Below are 20,254 nucleotides of genomic sequence, written 5' to 3' on the forward strand. Positions count from 1 at the left end.
GCACTTCTGCAGACATCACATTCAGATACCCCTGTGGGTCTCTGTGGCACTTAAATACAAAGTCATCCATGAGGTCTGTTTTCCGAGCTGGATTTTCAATATATGCTCAGTTGGAGGACAGCCCAAAAAAAGCAGAGATCATGGGCTATCCAAGCAGGATGTCAACGGAAGTGTCGAGGATCCACATAGTGCAGTCATGAGAATGGTGGTTGGAATTAGCAAACGGGACCATTGGCTGATAACATAATAATATAAAAGTGCATCCTAGTAAGCGCTTTAGTGCCAGAAAAAAACCTTAAAAAGGTATTTTCCAGCTGGAAGAAGTTATCGCTCCTTGGGATAGGCGATAGCTTCTAGATCGGTGAGGTCCGATCCGATCGCTGGGGTAGAGACAGTGCGCATACTAGACCGCAATCCATTCATTCTCTATGGGACTACTGGAGGGCTATATCCCTTTCTTTGCCACGCTCAAAGGAACAGAAGTTGAGCATGTGCAATCCCTTTCCATTCTACCGGGGATTAAAATGCCGCGTTCTGAAGACCAGTTGAGGGTCAAGCGGTTGAACTCCCACCGATCTAGACGTTATTACCTATCCTATGGATAAGTAATACTTCTAACTGAAAATACCCTTTAAATGAAGGAGCTATTGGCCACGTCATTGACACAGCCAGTAGACTTGCCCATTGGTGACATCCAATATACTTCTCCGTGGTTGATGTGAATGTAAAGGACTGATGTTTATATCCATGGCATCAAACACATCTCATGTAAGTATTTCATTAACGTGACACTGGCTCTTTGTTGTGGAGGGAGATTTATAAGAAGGAATGCAGTCCTAGGGTAAAAAGTCGAGATAAACAAGAATTCACGCACTTCTATTAAACTACTTCACCCGTTCAGCAAACACGGAACGGTCAATGATTAACTTCCAGTAAGAGAACAACTCCGCTCACAAACAATGGGGCAGCAATTCTGAAAGTTAAGGTAAATGTAAATAGCTGAACTTCAAACCATTGGCACAGAAACCTGCTCTGCGGAAAAAAAAAGGGACTTTTTCTTCAGGGCGTTGACTGTTGTTCTCATCTAGGAAAAGGTATAATACATAATCCTTCTAACCGCCAGACGAGATCGAGTTGACAAAGCAAGAAACGACCTAGAGTGGAATTGTGCCGGATGATGTAAAACGCCGGAGTCGTAGGAGTAATTGCCCATTCACTGTAGTGAATCAGACACGGTCATTCAGTAACTGTCTGGCAAAACTGAGGAGACAAAATGACTCAAAGACTGGGGAGTTGCAAAATGGGGGGTTAAGATAGTGGTTACACCTGTGCCACTGTGCCCAAAGGGGGTCCAAATGTCCTTGTGCCACTTAAGACACAAATATAATAAATGGCACATTAGCTGGGTCCGGCTACAAAATTTGCATTGGTGTCTAAGACTTAAGTTTTGCTTCTTTTCATGAGGCAGTGAATGATATTAGAAATACAAAAAAATCTAGGAATTGTTGCGTAGGAGAAAATGAAGTCCCAACTACAACTACTAGTCTATGCCAAAACATTCCAACAGGACATTGAGTGTCAACACTAGAGACCAATTACACATTTGCAGGCAAAGTCCCCATACACATGATACTAATGTCAGCTGCACCTACGGATATTGACTGGTTCAGCCGACATTCTAATATGTATGGGGGCACCGGCCAACTGATTGACAGGGGAGAAGTTGATTGGGCATGTCCGATTACGAACTGCCTGTCGCTTTGTTCTCTTGGAGTTAAGCCGAGTTGTCTGATGAACTATTGGTCAAAGTGGACAGCCACATTTTGTGCACTGGGGCCTTAAGGTGCTTTTACACAGGTCAATAATCGACCTGACAATTCACCAGCGTAAAGATATCATTTTTTCTGACACCTATGTATTGCCAACAATAAGTAAATTGTACGGCGACTGCGTGAGTTTTGAGGGGTCTTAGCATGTTACAAGTATAACGTTGTGGTATCTAGTATCAAAAGAAATCGGCTCAATTAAAATGCCCATAAAGGCGTTGTCAAGGCTTATGATATTGATAACCTACAATTGTGCTCAGAAGATTACATACCCTGGCAGAAGTTTTGCTTTATTGGCCTTTTATTCAGAGAAGATGAATGATAACACCAAAACTTTTTCTCTGCTCGTGGTTATTGGTTGGGTGAAGTCATTTATTGTCAGACCACTGTGTTTTCTCTTTTTAAATTATAATGACAACCCAAAACATCCAAATGACCCTGATCAAAAGTTCACATACTCCATTTCTTAAAACCATGTATTGCCCCCTCTAACATCAATGACAGCTTGAACTCTTTTGTGGTAGTTGTGGATGAAGTTCTTTATTTTCTCAGATGGCAAAGCTGCCCACTCTTCTTAGCAAAAAACCCTCCAGTTCCTCTAAATTCCTGGGCTGTCTAGCATGAAGTGCGCACTTGAGATCTCCCCAGAGTGGCTCAATGATATTGAGATCAGGAGACTGAGATGGCCACTCCAGAACCTGCACTTTGTTCTGCTGTAGCTAATGACAGGTCGACTTGGCCTTGTGTTTTGGATCGTTGTCATGTTGGAATGTCCAAGTACGTCCCATGCGCAGCTTCCGGGCTGATGATTGCAAATTTTCTCCAGTATTTGCTGATAATGTGCTGCATGAATCTTTCTTCAACTTTGACCAAGTTTCCTGTGCCTTTGTAGCTCACACATCCCCAAAACATCAGCGATCCACCTCCCTGCTTTACAGTAGGAATGGTGTTCCTTTCATCATAGGCATTGTTGACTTCTCCAAACGTAACGTTTATGGTTGTGGCCACATTCGAAAAGGTTCAATTTTGGTCTCATCAATCCAAATTACCTTGTTCCAGAAGCCCATTTTTCTTCAAATGCCTCCTTATTGTGCATCTTGAAACAGCCACACTGCGAGTTTTCAGAGATTCCAGTATTTCAGCTGATGCTATTTGTGGGTTTTTCTTTGCATCCCGAACAATTTTCCTGGCATTTATGGATGAAATTTTTGTTGGTGTACCTGACCGTGGTTTTGATTTTACAGAGCCCCTGATTTTCCATTAGTTAATTACAGTTTGAACGCTGCTGACTGGCATTATCAATTCCTTGCATATCTGTTTGTATACCTTTCCTGCTTTACACAGTTCAACTACCTTTTCCCGCAGATCTGTTGACAATTCTTTTGCTTTCCCCATGACTCATAATCCAGAAACGTCAGTGGCTGGATGAAAGATGCAAGAGTCTGCCTGGATCCCAGAAACTCACTCAGCTTTTATGGTTACAAGCAAACAGGTCACAGGTGAGGATGTTACCTTTAGTAGCCATTCAAACTCTTTTGTGTCAACTTCTGTGCATGTTATCAGGCCAAAATCACCAGGGTATGTGAACTTTTGATCAGGGTCATTTGGATGTTTTGGGTTGTCATTATGATATAAAAAGAGAAAACACTGTAGTTTCACAATAAAGGGCTTGACCCAACCACTAACCATGAGTGGAGATAAAGTTTTGGTGTTATCATTCATATTCCCTGAAAAAAGGCCAAGAAAGCAAAAATTATGCTGGGGTATGTAAACTTTGGAGCACAACTATATATAAGTGGGATTAAATAAAAAAAAAAAAACTGGCACATACACCAATCGGCTATTCTCAGCAGCCGGATGTAAACCATGAACGGTGCAGGGACAGCAAAGCTCCTTTCACTGTGTAGTGGAGGCCACTACTGGGGAGCTGTGGCTTCTATCCGTTAATTGGTGCTGTGCCGCAGTACCTGACAGTGGCCACTAAGCAATGTAGTGAGCAGTGCAGTTTAGGACTGCTCGCTGTTTACATCTGACTGCTGGTAGAGCTGAATACAGCTGATGAATGGGGACTCCCGAGTGTCAGATCCCTACCGATCTGATATGATTGGTGATGCTATTTAATAAACAGCCATACACGAAAAGACCATGAATTATATATTTTTCCAATATGACGACACCTATGAGATAGGTTTATCACTGAATGCTTGCATGCAAAAACAAAAACAAAAAGAACAAAAACCTAAAAATAAAATATATACTGTATCTTCCAATTTTCCCTTCTTATGTTTTGAATTATTATACAGACTTTTTTTTTATTCTTTTGAGGGCAGTATACAAGTCTGTGCAGCACAGAGGGGCAGTCTTTGGTATGGCATATAGAATGAGTTATAGTTACCCAAACAGGAAGACTAGTGGTTTCGTTCAACCTGTGATATCAGCCTGCAGAATACACGACAGCGGTGCGGGATAAGGAGTGAAATAAACACAAATCTGCAAAAGGCATGAAAAACTATGTATACTATGTGGAGTTTACACTTCTCACATTTGATCCAAATCATCATACAGAGACTTTTGTTTTTCTTTTTTAGTGTTTTTTTTAAAAAATTTTTCTCTCTCTTAAATTTGGGTGTCCTTTATTTTTCTAAACCTGATCCTTTCCGCTTACAATCAATCACTGCACAGCTTAATAGCAACTTGTCAATCATAACCTCCTTCCCCCCCCGTGCCTGCGAGAGGGGAAAACTGGTAATGCAAAGAGTAAAAAAGAAATACAAACGTAAAAGTATAGAAGAAGCATGACAACGGGAATTAAAAGGATGAGAAAGGACCCCGAGTGTGTCTAGGCTTAGTACAAGCATTTTAATCACAACGCTATCGACATTCGACTGTGTTCTTCCATCGCTTAAAAATAGAATCTAAGATGTAAAAGGTCAAAAGGTCAGTAGTAAATAATATTCACAAGAAAATATTTGTAATGAGACTAAAGTACAGCTGGTTTTATGGGCCGACAAAGTGGGAAATTGCCAACAGCAACCAAGTGCTGCACCGGCGGGAGCCACCGAGAGTTCGGCTCATGCATCCTTACCAATAACCCAATCAATGCCCTTGACCAAAGTGCTATTCTCAAGATCTTCAATGGGTCAAAGTGCGACGTTCTTGTAAAAACAAATAACTTTGCACTTGTAATACTTATTAAAAATCCTCTGTGTTCACAAAAACAGAAGAATTTTTTAATTGCTCGTTGCCTAGGTCTATCAGAGGTGGCTGGTTTCCTAGGCAAGGAGCGCAGCACTTACAAGCTCTTTTCAATAGAGTTTGTACTCACTGATCTGAAGATCCGAATGGATCCAGCCATCTACAATGACACTGCGCCCCTTCGAAGCAGTGCCTGTGCTTCCACAATTTGGCCAGCGGAGCAACCGTTCCACTGGTCCGACCTGTCAATCAGGAGTGCGCCAACTCCCACCCTCCTGCAAGTAGGGAACCAGGAGGCTTAGCAGCAGTGCGGTTATGAAAAAACAACCCTTATTGTTTAGGCAGTGTTTGGCCATATAATTTTTACACTGAATTCAGTTTTATTTGTACTTCGGATGGCAATATTGCGTGGGGACTCTATGGTAGTATTATTTGAAAACCTTGGAGCAATTATTAAGACAGTGGATTACCGGTAATGATACACTGAACGGAAGAATGAGTGGGCATTTCCTCGACAGTGTTACTAGGCATAGTATGTCAGTATTAATTTACAAGCGCTCATTAAAAGGCAATACTCCAAAGGAACGTATTTACTGGACTTGTCCAGCAGCGATATCTGCAACAGTGCTTATTGCTTCAAACATAATTGCAAAGATGGTGCAGGGTAGTCGCCCATTTCACCCTTTCCATTACAATGGGTGAAATTCATGCTAGCATCTGCACTAGAGATGAGCGGATCAATCTGTGAGACTCCCTTCCAGAGTCCAGATCTGTTGTACCCGTCAGCTCGATGGAAGCTCTTCGAATCCCTGACCTTCCGGCGTACAAGGAGTAGCATCTGATTGGTCCGGGTGGGCCTGGAGTGACGCACAAATGCCCAAGCTGATCGAAAGATGTGTCCCGGGGACGCGATTCGCGATCCTCTAATTTCGATGCCAGGTACCAATGACCTGGACCGGAGTCCCTCGAATTGATCCATTCATCATTTAACAAGCTGTAGATCTCAAGCCCTGAGCTCTTATTTATTTTTACTCATTCATTCCACAGCAAATTACATACATTATAATCACTGTCCCCATTGGGGCTCACAATTGAAATTCCCTATCAGTATGTCTTTGGAGTGTGGGAAGAAACCGGAGAACCAGGAGGAAACCCACACAAACACTTGGTGAACATACAAACTCCTTGCAGATGTTGTCCTTGGTGGGATTTTAACCCAGGACCCCAGTGTACCCACTGAGCCACCGTGTGCCGCTTTTGTCAATTTTTCCACTAATACGGGGCAATAAGCATCTGCCTCATGGGATTTTTGTCTTCCTCTGGATCAACACAATAGGTTATAGGTTGAACTCTATGGACGTGCGTCATTATTCCACCTGAAAACAGTGAAACGAATAAGTGGCTGAAAATCCACTACATTTTTGCAATGCGGGAACATAGCTTACAAGTTTCGGAGGTTGTGGAGTATATTAAATGTGCAGCCTTCAGTCCCAACTTACATAACGCCATTAGTGCATAGCGTGTAAGGATGTGAATGCATCTCCTAACAACTGAACCACGCGGGTATGTCGGCACATATTTACTGCAGAATTCAGGGCAGAACTCCAAGAATAACTCAGATTTCTGCCAGATGTGCTGCATAACAATTAGCCCAATTAGGGCTAATCTGCATGCGGTCAGCCAGTCCAGTTTTTTTAACCCTTTTTTCTCCCATGGCATGGACCAAAATCCATAAAGATTTTTTTTCTACATTGCAGGTAAAAAAAAAACAAAAAAAAAAACAAAAAAAAAAAACCAAACACCTGCACAAAATGCAGATCCATTTATCCATTTATAATATTGTGTGAACTTAGCCTCACTCATTTCAGACTTCTATTAAACCAAGAAACATTATAAAACTGCTAACAAAGGACGACAGTAATCCATAGTCAGGGTTAAATGCGATACCCGCCAAAAATGTTCAGTCTCTGTATATTTGCACTCGTTCAAGTGTATACATTAGTAGGAAAGAACCGTGATATCAAATCTTGGGTGTGACGGCTCTTATAAAACCTTTTCATTGTATACTTGTCTCCGAACACTGGAAATATTGCTTTCTATAACAGAGAAGGCTTATCTCCTTTACCCTGGTACATTCTCCAGTAAAATATGGGTAATAATGCACCCAGCGCCGTACTAGTCAGGTTACAGACCAGCACTACACACAGTGTCATGTAAAAGTTTAGGCACCCCTTGTCAAAATTACTGTTATTATTGTGAACAGTTAAGCAAGTTGAGGATGGAATGATCTCTAAAAGGCCTGAAGATGACACATTGCCGTTGTATTTTAGGCAAAAAAAAAATACATATTTTCAAATATGACATTTTAAAAATTACTAAAAGGAAAATGGGTCGATGAAAAACTTTGAGCACTTTGCACACATAGTACCTAGTAGCACCCCCTTGGGAAAGTATCACAGAATGTAAAGACTTTTTGTAGCCAACCAAGAGTCTATCAATGCTTGTTTGAGGGATTTTCGTCCATTCTTCCTTGGAAAACTCTTCCAGTTCTGTGAGATTTCTGGGTCGTCTTGCATTCACTGCTATTCTGAGGTCTATTTGCAGATTTTCAATGATGTTCAGATCAGGGGACTGTGAGGGCCATTGTAAAACCTTCAGCTTGCACCTTTTAAGGTAGTCGATTGTGGATTTTGACATGTGTTTACGATCATTATCCATTTGTAGAAGAAATCCTCTTTTCAACTTCAGTTTTTTTACAGATGGTGTTATGTTTGCATCAAGAATTTGTTTAAATATATTTTAATCCATTCTTCCCTCTACCAGTGAAATCTTCCCATTTGCTGCAACACAACCCCAAAGCAGGAATGATTCACCCTCATGCTTAATGCTTGGACAGATGTTTTTTTCCTGAAATTCTGTGCCCTTTTTTCTTCACACATACCTTTGATCATTGTAGCCAAAGTGTTCTATTTTAACCCCTTTAGTCCATAGGACTTGCTTCCAAAATGCATCAGGCTTGTTTAGATGTTCTTTTGCCTATTTCTTACGCTGAATTTGATGTGATGAGGACGCAGGAGGATTTCTTTTGATGACTCTTCCATGAAGGCCATATTTGTGCAGGTGTCTCTGAACCTTAGAACAATGTACCACAACTCCAGAGTCTGCTAAATCTTTCTGAAGGTCTTTTGCAGTCAAGCCAGGGTTCTGATTTGCCTCTCTAGCAATCCTATAAGCAGCTCTCACTGAATTTTTGCTTGATCTTCCAGACCTTATTTTGACCTCCACTGTTCCTGGTAACTGCCATTTCTTAATTACATTTCAAACTGAGTAAATGGCAACTTGAAAACTCTTTGCTATCTTCTTAAAGCCTTCTCCTGCTTGGTGGGCATCCACGATTTTCATTTTCAGAGTGCTAGGCAGCTGCTTAGAAGAACCCATAGCTGCTGATTTTGGCGCAAGGTTAGAGGAGGCTGGATTTTTGCAAAGTTGGGAAATTAGCATCACCTGGCCTTTCCTAATGATGACAGTGAACAAGCCACAACCCTAACAGGCTAATAAAGGTCTGAAACCTTGGTAAAAGTTATCTAAGCACACAAGTCTCCAAGGGTGCCCAAACTTCTGCATCGGCTCACTTGCATTTTGTAATTTTTAAAATGTAAAAGATGAAAAAAAAAATGTTTTGCTTAAAATACAAAGGAAATGTGTCATCTTTAACTTTAGGCCTTTTAGAGATCATTTCATGTTCAACTTGCTTAACTGTTCACAATACCTAATCATTTTTACTTGCGGCTTTATTGTGTCTCAGGGCTCGTTGGATCACAAAAATCAATCTTAAACACCTGTGATAGTTTGCCAGGTGAGCCCAATTAAAGGAAACTACTTTAGGCGCAGTCAGACGACCGTATAACAATGACGAGGATTGCATCACAATGTTCTGACTGGCCGGCAGCTTTTCTGATCCCAGCGTGACAGCTACATGGATATACAGCCTATCACGCTCGGGTCAGGAGAGCCGTTGGCCAGTCCAAGCATTGCGATGCGATCATCGTCTGACTGTGCTCTAAGAAGCTTTCCTTTAAAGGGAACCTGTCATCAGGAATAACGCTGTTAACCTGCAGATATGGGGTTAATCTGCAGGTTAACAGCGTTATGATGCTGTCTGGCGCCTGCACGCAGCCGAATGCAGCAGAGAGAAAATAATCTTTCTACTCCCCGCCAGCATTCAGTCATGGGAATCGGGAGAGGCACCGGTTCAGTCACCGCTCTGAATATACAGAGCGGCCGCTGTAACCGTGCACCCAGCCCCGGACTGACAGCCGGCCGCAATGTAGAACCTGTGTTAGTCAAGGCTGGGGGTGCAGTTACAGCGGTTGCTCTGTGAACTCAGAGCGGTGACTAAACGAGCGCCACCCCTATGATTGAATACCGAATGCTGGCAGGGAGAATAAAGATAATTTTGTAGCCGCTGCATTCAGCTGCGTGCAGGCGCCGGACAGCATAATAACACTGTTAACCTGCAGATTAACCCCATATCTGCAGGTTAACAGCATTATTCCTGGTGACCGGCTCCCTTTAAATCGGGCTCATCTGGCAAACTAGCACAGGTGTTTAAGATTGATTTCGGTGATCCAATGAGCCTTGAGACGCAAGTACAAATTTGGGCACCCATGAGACACAATATCATCCATGAGTTTACTTGAAAAGTAAAAAAATTAAATCTTCATGACACTTTAATCCCACTTTCATAATTTGAATCGTGTACAGTAGTACAAGAAAAATCAATGAGATTTCTGATATCTCACGCACGCCCGGCTTTTAATTTCAGTTAGCATTTTGAGCTCTGCTGCGTTTTTGCGAAGATGCAGCGTGTCAATTCCTTTAGTATTTTTGCAGCGCTTTTCACCCATTCAAGTGAAGAAGTGAAAATCTAAAGTAAAAAACTGCAAAAACGCATGTACAAACATAACAAAAAAGCACATATAGTACGTGAAACCCCCTTACATTTTTGGTGCGGAGAAAAATGGCGCAAATGCGCAACATGTCAATATATGCCATACCGCAGTAGGGACTGCCGTGAGTTACACTAAGGTCTATGTCGGAGCCATATAGTAATATCCTTATCACGGGGATTTATTAGTTAGTCTCTGCACGGAAATGTCAGGACTTTCTGAAGCCTGGAAAGCTCGAGGTCTGCCTGGGGCACTTTATAAGGACATAACATTTCCTTTTTAATCATTATGAAACCGTTCTGGGAAACATGAATCCTCAGTAGTCACGATTGGCTCGGTGACATTTTTTTTTTTCATTATTATTGGTTTCAGTTTATTTAGGTAAAACAGTCAATTAATCATGGAGCTCTTCAGAAACAAGAAATCATGTTTTTCCGGCCTCCTCGAGATTGTCTTTTGTAAACCATTAGCTTTCTCGGCTTTTGTTGTTTTTGCCGAGAGTATTGGAGAGCAGAGTTTGTTTGGAGTGGGAAGAGAAGTGTTTTGCTTTATCACTCTCCTCAATGTACCCTGGCCGGGAATGTTGATTGGGTTAAGACCATTTCACTCCGGCCTTAGTGGAATTTTCCACCGAGTGGGAGCAGCGCTGAGGTTGCTCTGACCATGATGCAATCGAGCTAATGATACAAGAAGGATTTAATGCTACAAGGACACACGTCCATCTGTTCCTCCTCCATCATCTTCTTCTTTAACCCAGGATGCATGACTTTCTAACAGCTTCTCCTCAATGAAAGTAACCTTAGATAATCTAATTGTCGACTCCTCGGACTACGAGGGAGGCTTTAATTGGAGAGGAATTTTAAAAAGGCACATATGCGGAAAGTTATCTTAGTAAGATCCATGGTCTCAACCAATCTATTATGCTTGTGCCAAAAATATTTCATTTCCCCGATAACGGTCTCGCCTTCCCTCTCATGGCAACTGTACATTAAAATCATGAGCGAGGGTTTTTCAAATTACACAAAAACTGTAAGCGACTCCGGAAAGTCATTGCCTTCTGGACTTGCCTCCATTTATAGGAACAGATCTCAGCTTACAAGTATGGAAATATGTAATAATATATGTTGCACAGGCTAAATTGTTCCTTCGTTGCTAATCATGTACAGGACGGTTTCCAAATTTTGATGTTTTTCGCTGTAAACTAAAAGACGCTAAATCGTCCACCTAAATGCATTTTTCACGCTTCACCGGGTCTATAGGTAATAAATAAGCACCGATCGGCTCTAAAATTAAAACAAGTGCTAGGTTACATTTGGCAGCAGTCAGTTCTTAATGTTGATGCGTTGGAAGCAGAAACAAAACGGGCAAACTAAATGACCAAAGCAACCTTGACACATGCCACCTACCTAAAAATTGCACAAATCAAGTCCCCTACCCCATCATGGCAGCAGTACTACCTAATGGAAGAGTCCTCCTTCAGCAGGATAATACCCCTGTCACACTACAAAAATGTTCAGGAATGTATTGAGGCACGTGAAAAAGTTCAAGACGTTGACTTGAAATCCAGAATGTGAAGATCTAGAACTGATCGAACATCTGTGGAATGTGCTGTACACACAGACACAATCCATGGAGACCCAAACTCATAAATTATAGGACTTAAAAGCAGTTGTTGAGTGAAAATAATATCACTTGTACTGACTGGCAGAACTGAAACGGGTTAATCTCCAAAAGGGCACTTAAAAAATGGAGTGGCAGCAGCTCCCCTCAGTTCATTCTCTATGAAGCTCCCGGAAAAAGCAGAGGAGAGCGCTCAGCAGCCCCATGTGGAATGAATGGATATGCACAATGTCGCTCCGTTCTAAAAAGGAGAAAAGTGTTTAGCTCTGTCAGTGTATAACACAGCGGTCGGACACCCACCGATTCATCGAGTGACCACCAATCTTATGGAGAGATAAGTCGTTTTCACTGGACAACCACTTTAAAGATCTGTTGCTAAAGTATGGGTTCCAGGTAGTGCTACAAGTCGCAATTAAAGGTTTTGTGAAGTCCATGCCTTGATTGGGTCAGAGATGTTCTGGTGGCATGAGAAGAACATGAAAGTTGGACTCGTGTGTCTTCATTAAACCTTAAGATTATGAATCTACAATATAAAACAGGGGGTTTCTAAAGAGTTGTACAAAGTCCATCAAAGTCCATAATAAAATTATATTCAGTATTTTTGGAAGGAAGCTTGAGTATTCAAAGAACACATGAACTCCAGTACTAAAACGCAACAGCAAAACCCAACACACATCGAGCCATATAACCTAGTGATGAGCGATCGTGCTCGGATAACGGGTTATCCAGGCATGCTCGGATGGTATCAGAGTATCTCGGCGGTGCTCAGATAATATGTTCGAGTCTGCAGCTGCATGTCTTGCGGATTCTAGACAATCGCAACATATGCGGGGATTATGTTAGACGATCCTCGCATGCGCTGTAGCAGTCTAACAGCAGCAGCAAAATATGCAGCCGCAAAGACTCAGACATATTATCAGAGCATGTCCAAGATACACAGATAACGCGCTATTCGAGCACGTTCGCTCATCACTAAAATGAATCCCACAAAGATGAGGAATTGCTCTCCTGAAAAGTAATTGACTTGACTCACACTGGTGTCATTTTACTAGTTTTTACAGTAATAGGGCCATAACACGGACGACGACTACATCGCAATGCACGGACTGGCCGACGGCTCTCCTGACCCAAGTGTAATGGGTATAAAAGTTCCCAGATCTGTCAAAGAGCTTGGACCAAGCGGCGGGATGCCCAATGATCAGCAACTTATCATCTAACCTGTGGAGCTTGTATGTTCTCGCCGTGACTGAGCGACTTAACAGCTGCATAGATATACAAGCAGTCACACTAGGGTCAGGATATCCGCCGGTCAGTCTGAACATTGCAGCGCGATCGTCATCTATCTTATACTGTCTGCTGCCTTCCTTGGATGTGGTAGCCGTTTCTCAGGCTCCCTCTCCGGAATGGAACCCTGATTCTCCGTTACCCGTGGTCACCATGGTAGGCACAGAAAGTACCATCGAAAGTTGATAGGACAGACACCCGAATGGATCATCGCCGTCACAATCTTAGGGTGGTTTCACATTTGCGTATAAGGTCGCAGCGTCGGCCTGCGCACAGCCGCCGCTAAGCCCTGCCCCCTGCCGTGCCTCTGCCAGTAGCTCCGCCTACGGACGCATGACGCTGCATGCGTCCTGCGTCCCCTAACTTTAGCACTGGGGACGCAGGCCGTGCGCAGGTATGCGTTTGGCGGTGCATGCGTCCTTTTAACGCTGCGCCGAGCGCACCAATTTGCAACCTGTTGAGTTTGGCGCTGGTCGGCGCAGAGTCAAAAGGACACATGCGCCGCCAAACGCATACCTGCGCACGGCCTGCGTCCCCAGTGCTAAAGATAGGGGACGCAGGACGCATGCAGCGTCATGAGCCCGTAGGCGGAGCTACTGGCGGAGGCACGGCAGGGGGCGAGGCTTAGCGGCGGCTGTGCGCAGGCCGACGCTGCGGCCTTAAACACAAATGTGAAACCAGCCTTATACGGTCGTCTGACTCAGCCCATTATTAAAGATACACTATATTAAACAATCAAAGATCCATTGTTTCCTTGGATGACTTAGAATCTTTACTGTTGAAAATTCAACTGGAATCTTATGAAAAAGAATCAACGTGAACAAAGCCCAACTTTATTGTTTGGTAAATCTGTTTTTACAGGAACCTAATAAGCAATTGATTCCATGCAAACAACAGATACTACATGCCAGAAGTGTTATGACTTCACAAACCATATTTTTTTTTTTTTTAGAAAGGTATAGAACAAAACCAATGAACAGAAATATAAGTGCAAATATTGTGGGACCAGGAGCCGTCCAAACTGTGTATATATATATATATATATATATATATATATATATATATATATATATATATATATATATATATATATATATATATATATATATATATATATATATATATATATATAAATTTTTGTCTAGCTGGATTAATATCCTGCTATACCGCAATAAAATTTGGCAGATGCATTGACCACACAAAATCATCTGGATTTTCCATATCTACAGAAAATGAGGAAGCTCTGCAGAGCACTAATGTTTATCTCATGCGGTCCCTGCCTCCGCAGTCTTCCCAGACACTTACCCTAAAAGGTTATGTCCATCTTTGCAAATCATTTTCTACTATCTTCATCTCAAAAAGAAAAAAAAAAAATGAAGGAATTTTTCAATAAGTCTGAATTAAAAAAAAAACAACAACATAAAAATACTGTTTTTTTTCCTCCACGACCTATACAGACAATGCGACTTACATGGCAACAGACCCCAAACAGTCCTCTGATCCAGCGATTATACTCCCGTCAGATTGGGTATGAAGGCCTTCCACAAGTATACACAAAGAACTTCCAAAGTTTAGCAATCGTAGTGGTCAACGGTACTGTTTTTGCATGGACAAAACTGTGAACCAAACCGTAAATTTTCCCTTTTGGTGGTGAAGGAAAACCTTTTCTGATGGTTGGGGGTTGTAGCCGAAAGACAACCTGTGATCAGCCTATTTTAACACAAAAGGGATAGTAAAAAGTGTCCAGTCTCTACCAAAGAAAGCACCTTTAAGGCCAAGTCTCACATAGCGAGATCGCTGATGCGTCACCGATTTTGTGACCCAACAGCGATCTCGCTACATGTGACTCATAGCGGCGATCGCCCCCCGCTGGATATCGCTGATCGTGCTCAAATGTTCTGGGCCATTTTTTCATCGTCGGCGTCCCGCTGGCCAGCATACATCGCTGTGTTTGACGCCGACGAGCGACGTCGTTGGAGACACAGAACTCAGGGATGCTGGCGGGAGTTGTCAGAATAGCTGCTGTGTGACAAGTTCCCAACGACCGCCGAGGATCGCTGAATGGTTGCTGCGTTGCTGAAGAGATCTGCCTATGTGGCAGCTTACTAGCGACCATGGAGCGAAGCACCAGCGATCCTGACCAGGTCATATGGTTGTCGGGATCGCTGGAGCGTCGCCATGTGAAACAGGACCCTTAGTGCTCAACTAAAGGAACTGATAACCAGTTATCCTTTACAGGTGATAAAATGTTGCTTGTGGAGGGGCGACCACTGACCGACAGTTCACATGCTCGACCCCTGCTCAATCCGTTCCCTACGGGACTGCCCAGCACTGCTGTCGGCTATTTACGGCAGCCCCATAAAGAAAGAACAAATCGGTGATCGGGCATCCAACCAGTCGCTCCATTTTGTAATGGGGATAAAAGTTCCCCGATCTGCCGAGGTTGCGGGTTCCTAGTGGTGGGATGCCCAATGATCAGCATGTTATCACTTAACCTGTGCAGATTGCATGTTCTCCCCGTGCTTGTGTGGGTTTCCTCCGGGTTTTCCGGTTTCCTCCCACACTCCAAAGACATACTGATAAGGAATTTTGACTGTGAGTCCCAATGGGGACAGGGACACTGCAGAATTAATGGTGGTAATGTACAGCGAGAGATTAAAAATGTGAAATAAAAAGCAGATCTGCTTGACTGTGGTTTTCCTTTAACCAAGGTAATTGCTGATGGCTGCAGGCTTTCGTGCTATATGTTCTGGCCTTATACAGAAAAGTGACCCGGCGTAAGATTACCTTGCGACCATGAGTCATCTCTAGGTACTGATTTGCTTGTACAATCGAGTCAATTATTCACAGCCATGATAATAGGTGACCGGAGAGGTGTGCATATCATGTGATCGCCTAGTCGAGATTCACACCACATCGTATCTATAGAATGGATTCCGCACGTTTAAAGAAACCATGTTGCTTAAACTGTACAGTTCCTTTTATACAGAAACCTGTCGAAAAGAAAAGTCCTGCTATTCTCATCCCCCAAATGGTGAACATACCATTCTAATATGTCCAGAAAGTATCTTAATTCTCATGCTCTGTCATTTTAAATAAGCGGTTCCATGAAATCAGCATTCTGTCAGCACTATAGGTGCTGGAACCTCCTTTCCTCTCCCATCTTAGCATGTACTGCATGAGCCACTGATCGACAGCTTGCCTCTCTTATTCCTGTATGCCCCTTAACATAAAATAAGCGTCAAAGTGTAAAAGACTGGCCCACGCTATTTGTAATCCCTCACATTGTCTCAAAGTACAGAGAGCTTTTAAGGTGGCGGTACACTATCAATAGCTGTTGGTCTACACACCTGGAGGCTCGGCTCGTCTGCGAGGAGGGGGATGAGCTGCCATCTATGACAGTGGCCTATCTTTCTTGAAATCAAACCAGAGGACATTTTAACAATCCACAGTCTCGATCTTTTTTACCCGATGTGCCAAAATTGTCACACAAACAAGTAATGCCAAGATCCGGTCACTTTCCATTATTGTGTTATTGCTTTATCAGGTCTACATGCCGCCGTTCTCCTGAAACCGGCGTTGTTTATTTTTTTCTTCTACGCCTCTCTGTTCCTGAGATATGGCTCCCTCTGCCTTGGACGTAGAACTAGTGTCAGTTAGCCAACGGGGCGTGATCCTTAAGACTACACCCATGGAGAAGAACTGAGGACCACACCTGCTTGGCTAACAAGACTAGATTTACATAAAAAGAAGAAAGGGTTGTATCTCAGGAACGGAGTGGCGCAGGAATAAAAGAAAAACTACGTCGGATTCAGAAGAACAGCAGCATTTACACCAGACTGAAAAAACTGTATACCGTATTTATGACAAGTGACCGGTCCTCTGTAAATGGTCTGCTTGCTGAGGTCGGAGAGGTCGGCTAACAGTCTAATGGGCCAACTTTGCAGATGTCCATGACCACAGATCGGCAGGTTCAGATCTAGGGTTGTCTTTCGGAATCTTTTTTAATAACAGTGAATTTTGGTGATTTGATAAAAAATTGGGGCTAAGCAAAACTGTAAATCTCTGCCCCATAATATCAATCGGTTGTTATGTAGATATAAAGTCATTAAATTTGTGATGTGCGAAACAACTTCACGCCACCGGTTCCATGGGCGGTGTTTCCATGGATATCAGTTGAGCTGACAATCGCGCAAGGTGAAGACTAACCAGTGTAAAAAAAAAGCGACGTAAACAGGTTCAAGGGAGACACGATTACCAAGCAATTACCGTCTATTCGGCCAGTGAGAGCTTCCCCCCTCGGTGAGTATCCGTCCAGCCGGGTACATGTGCATTTCACCCTAACCTAAAATTAGCATTTAAAAAAAAAATAATCCTAATTCCTCCCTTTGATGTAGCAGAATACGGACACCACAGTCGTCCCCCTGCAGGAGCTTCCTGAAAGCACTTTGATTATTTGCCTAGACTTTCCTTGGCCTGCCCAGCTGGGCATCCGGCCTCCAGCGCAGCTGTGTGTCACTTTGAAAAATGCTGAGTAAGTGTCGGCTTTACATGGACGCAAAAGGGTTTAAATAAGTAAAAGCGTTTTTGCACAAAGAGAAAAAGTGGAGCTAATAATACTTCTATTGTATGCTCAGGAATGGAAGGAAAAGTCATTTTCATGTTTTGTTTTGGGTTATTAATCCCATATTTGACTTTTATGCAATTAAAGGGCTATTCCTCAAAAAAAAAAAAAAAAGTTATTCCCTATCCTTTAACTTGCTGAAACTTTGGGTAGGGTCACGTTTTCTCCACATCCGAGAAAAAAACAGTCCAATTATTCTAGTCAGGGATTGATGAGCATTTGAGCAGGGGTTGAGCAGGGCTTGATCAGCATTTGAGCAGGAATTGAGCAAGGGTTGAGAGCAAGGGTTGAGAGCAAGGGTTGAGAGCAAGGGTTGAGAGCAAGGGTTGAGAGCAAGGGTTGAGAGCAAGGGTTGAGAGCAAGGGTTGAGAGCAAGGGTTGAGAGCAAGGGTTGAAAGCAAGGGTTGAGAGCAAGGGTTGAGAGCAAGGGTTGATCAGCATTTGAACAGGGATTGAGCAGGGGTTGAGAGCAGGGGTTGATCAGCATTTGAACAGGGATTTAACAGGGGTTGAGCAGGGGTCGATCAGATTGGAATCAATATTCCGCAGATGTTGAGAAGAAAAAAAAAAAAAGTTTCTTTGCTTTTCCCATTCTGTCACCTGTGAAAATTGGACCGTTCTCGGGTAACATCTGAGTGAGGTCTATTTTTTTTTCCACGGCCACATAGACTTGCATTGATGATTTTGATCTGACACTTGGAGCAAAATCGGACTTGTCTCACATTTTTTTTACACGAGTCTATGGGTCTAAGGAAAAAAATCAGACATGTGCAAAGCCCCATAGCATATCATAGGTATGAGTGCTATCCGTGTAAACCAAAAGATAGCGCTCATACAAGAAAATCAGTGGAGCCCAAATAGCGACCCCGAGATTGGGAAGATTTTCTGGAATGGCAAAAATCAGGCTCTGTAGCCCCATCTTGAAAGGAGTGGAGGACGAACATGCGTGACCTGAGCTCCATTCACTCCATAGGGCTGCTGGAAAAACCGCTGTAGTCAGTTATATCCAACAGTGCCACTGAGCAAGTGGAGCGGAGGTTAAGCAGGTACAACACCGCCCTGTACTATAAACAAGGATCTTCATTTTCAGGTTTATTGGGGGTGCAAAAAGTTGGCCCACCAATAATCAGCAACTCCCCCCAAGGACAGGGGCAAACGTGGGAATAACCCTTTACTAAACACTATTTTCCACTTTTTTTTTTTAAAATATAACACCTCTTTACATCTGTAACGATGGGAGGGGGTGCAGGTCCTGAAGCTACCACCGAACTCTGAGAAGAAAAATGGTTTGAAACGCTCAACTGATCAGGAAGAAGTGCACAGAGCAGCATAAAGACTCAAAAGAAAGCGTTTGAGCCCGAACGCCACTGTGTGCAGAACCCCAGCCTTTCTATGGCGCCCCCTTCATCTTTCTGGGTACACTCTCCAGCAGAAGATCGGTGCTGATAAGCACTGCCCAGCAGAATTACAGTTTTGACCGATTGGTGAGGGTCTCAGGATCTGTACCCCCCGAATATCATCTCAGGTCAGGCAGCACCCATCATTTTAGAAAAAAATCAATCATAGGTGCCCTATACAGGCACTTTAATATGAGTGAAACCCAACTGTATAGGGACAAGAGATATTAATATGTTCATAGAATTTGCATATTGTCAGCAACACGTCCCCTTAAGGTTATGAGATAGACACATAGATGTAAAAAAAAAAAAAAAATTATATATATATATATTTATATTATATAGACAATACATAGATCAGATAGATAAAAACATCCACAGGCTAACAGATATAAATAGATGCATAACACATAGAGAAGCATAAACTCAAAGTCCATTTGCTGTTAGGTGATGGAGCCTTTTAGCAATTTCCAGACCCGACATTTATTTCCATCACAGCAACATAATGTTTCCAGCAGGCAACGTCTAAATCTATGAGCCAGAGCAATCACTGACTCTAACTGTTCCATCCAGAAGAACGGATCTACAACCATGGACCAAGACAAAGTCACGTAGATCATAGATATTGGATAGATAGATAGAGTTAGGTCCATATATATTTGGACAGAGACAACATTTTTCTAATTTGGGTTCTAGACATTACCACAATGAATTTTAAACAAAACAATTCAGATGCAGTTGAAGTTCAGACTTTCAGCTTTCATTTGAGGGTATCCACCTTAAAATTGGATGAAGGGTTTTGGAGTTTCAGCTCCTTAACATGTGCCACCCTGTTTTTAAAGGGACCAAAAGTAATTGGACATATTAAATAATTGTGAATAAAATGTTCATTTCTAGTACTTGGTTGAAAACCCTTTGTTGGCAATGACTGCCTGAAGTCTTGAACTCATGGACATCACCAGACGCTGTGTTTCCTCCTTCTTGATGCTCTGCCAGGCCTTCACTGCGGTGGTTTTCAGTTGCTGTTTGTTTGTGGGCCTTTCTGTCTGAAGTTTAGTCTTTAACAAGTGAAATGCATGCTCAATTGGGTTGAGATCAGGTGACTGACTTGGCCATTCAAGAATATTCCACTTCTTTGCTTTAATAAACTCCTGGGTTGCTTTGGCTTTATGTTTTGGGTCATTGTCCATCTGTAGTATGAAACGATGACCAATCAGTTTGGCTGCATTTGGCTGGATCTGAGCACACAGTATGGCTCTGAATACCTCAGAATTCATTCGACTGCTTCTGTCCTGTGTCACATCATCAATAAACACTAGTGACCCAGTGCCACTGGCAGCCATGCATGCCCAAGCCATC

The 20,254-nt window shown here is 42.7% G+C and overlaps 1 protein-coding gene across 1 annotated transcript in view; it reads right to left on the minus strand.

The window, feature by feature from the left end:
- The window catches only part of LOC141056974 (tRNA (32-2'-O)-methyltransferase regulator THADA-like), a 541,174-nt gene that overhangs the window by 276,243 nt on the left and 244,677 nt on the right, over positions 1–20,254 (minus strand). The window lies entirely within an intron of this gene.

This window comes from Dendrobates tinctorius, unplaced genomic scaffold (assembly GCF_039654945.1).
Source record: "Dendrobates tinctorius isolate UK_male_01 unplaced genomic scaffold, ASM3965494v1 ptg000201l, whole genome shotgun sequence".
NCBI lineage: Eukaryota > Metazoa > Chordata > Amphibia > Anura > Dendrobatidae > Dendrobates > Dendrobates tinctorius.